A 2,448-nucleotide genomic window follows, 5' to 3' on the forward strand; every position below is an offset into this window, starting at 1 on the left:
GTAGGATGAGTTTCAAAGAAGACATTATTATCATGAGTCAAATGAGACATAGATGCAAGGTTTTTGTCGGCTTGTGGAACATGAAGGACATCTTTAAGAATTAAATCACGTTTAAGATTAGGGGAGTTAATAGATGCCTGACCAATATGACATATATCCATACCTCCACCGCTAGCTGTGTGAATTTGATCATTGCCGAAGTACTTCTCCCTCATGGACAGCTTCTCAAGTTCATTGGTGACTTGGTCGGTAGCTCCTGAATCCGCATACCATATGGTGTCATCTCCACCTCCTTGTTCCCTGATTGCAGCAGCTACATGGCGAGCATCAAGAACATAATCCTCATCATAGCGGTGCCAACAATCCATGACTTCATGCCCTGGTTTCTTGCATAGTTGACACCGACGCGATTGGAAGAAGATGATCCAGAGGAGGCGTTGGTGTTGGAGTAGCCGCCCCCTCCAGATCGCGCGGAGATGTTGTTGTTGGTGTAGCCGCCCCCGCCAGGGCGCGTGCTTTGGCTGTTGCCGCGTCCACGCCCGCTGTTGCCGCTGCTACGACCACGCCCCTGGTGATCGCGCCCGCGACTGGTTCCTCGGCCCCGTGAGGCAGCGTTGGCGGAGGATTGACGAATGTTCATCCGTGGAGCAGATTGAGACGTGCATCGAAGCTGAGCAGTTGGGTGAATAGTTCCTGGACAGTCACGGGCTCAACCCGTGCTGCAAGAGCCGACACGACCGGGTTGTAGTCAAGGTCGAGGCCGGCGAGGACATGGGAGACGATCTCGGCATTGCCTAACGTCGCTCCTGTGCAGGCGATCTCGTCTGAGAGCATCTTAATTTTGGCAAGATACTCTGTCATGCTTAGGTTTCCTTTTTTCAGATTCGTCAATTCAATGCGGGTATTAATGGCCTGGGCTTGAGTTTGGGCAGCAAAAGTGGCATGAATCGCGGCCCATACCTCCGCTGGAGTCTGCAACGTGACCACCTGTGCAAGGATCGCGCGAGACAAAGAGCCCATCAGAAAACCTTGAACTTGCTTTTGTTGAGTGTACCAGAGGTGGCGTGCAAAGTTGACGATCTGTTCCTCCTTCCCGTCCTTGGTGACGGTGAGGGTCTCCGGCGGCGCCTGGCTAGTCGGATCGAGGTGGTGAGCCATCTGTGCGCCCTTGATTTGCGGCAGCACGATGGCTTTCCACATGAGGAAATTGTTCCTCGTGAGCTTCTCCTGTGGTGGTGCCCCAAGGGACATGGCTTGGGCGCTGCTGGATGAAGGGGCAAAGGTGGATGAGGAGGCGAGGGAGGCGGTGAGTGCACTCTTGGTGCTTGATTGGGTGGAGGCGGTCGTCATGGCGAGGTTTGGATAGGCTAGATGCGATCTCTTCTCGTTCTAGGAAGAAGATGCTCTGATACCATTTAAGATAATGTGGGAAGCGTTAAACCCTTTTCTCGGGCCACACTTGTATTTATATGGATGTTGTCGTGGCTTACAAGATGATCGATCAAGAGTTTGATCGAGAGATACATAGAGAAGGTCGGTAGAGGAGGAGTTAGACAGAAGAAAGGATAGGAGAGGTTTACAATTGAAACACTAGTCCTATCCCTATACAACTCTATTTCAACATCCACATCCTTCTTTGCAAACACTGATATGTATTTCTTCTGATGTTAGTATTCACATCCATATATAGAACTATTAACAACTTCTAAAAATAGAAATATTAAATGATTGCCATTTGACCACATCCATATCCTTATCTAGAAGTGTTAACGGGAGTTAAACCCAACTAAGTTTTACTCTAATATACAAAATAATTGTGGTGAAATTTATTTGGTTGTTAATAGCGTCCAAATCCTTTGTTCATCACATTGATTACATCCTAATGTATCAGTGATCATATTGATTACATCCATATCTTGTACTAGCAACTACCTAATCTAGAAGTGGTCGTCCGTTAATCCATAATATCCAAGTATAACATGGACCTTGCTTTGGGGCTTAACTTAGAAATTGAGATACCAACTAGGAAAGATATACTAAGAGCAACCAGAAAATACTAGGACATTTGGTAAGTCATGGTATAACACATATGTTACTCGGAGCATCGACCTGCCTCCTTGGTAAGCCCAGTTCCCGCTCAAGATGTGTTTTTATTGGTTACACATGTATATCTTGGGCCCTAGTTTTTTGTGGCCCATAAAATAATATGTGTAAGGCTTTTTCTGGAAGGATCCAACACAACCTAATCTATTATGTATTAAAAGTAATTGACGGGCTCACCAGAAAAAGATAAAAATGCTAGAAAATAACTCAAAAATAAAAAACAACTAACTATCTATCTATTATATATTAAAAGTAATTGACGGGCTCACCAGAAAAAAGATAAAAATGCTAGAAGATCTCTGAAAAATCAAAAACATCCGATCGTCTATTTAATAGTAGGCTAAT

At 45.5% G+C, this 2,448-nt stretch overlaps 1 pseudogene; it reads right to left on the minus strand.

The window, feature by feature from the left end:
• Positions 1-662: 662 nt before the first annotated feature.
• Positions 663-801, minus strand: LOC119342847 (annotated as a pseudogene).
• Between the last annotated feature and the right edge of the window lie 1,647 nt (positions 802-2,448).

Source organism: Triticum dicoccoides, unplaced genomic scaffold, assembly GCF_002162155.2.
Source record: "Triticum dicoccoides isolate Atlit2015 ecotype Zavitan unplaced genomic scaffold, WEW_v2.0 scaffold107053, whole genome shotgun sequence".
NCBI lineage: Eukaryota > Viridiplantae > Streptophyta > Magnoliopsida > Poales > Poaceae > Triticum > Triticum dicoccoides.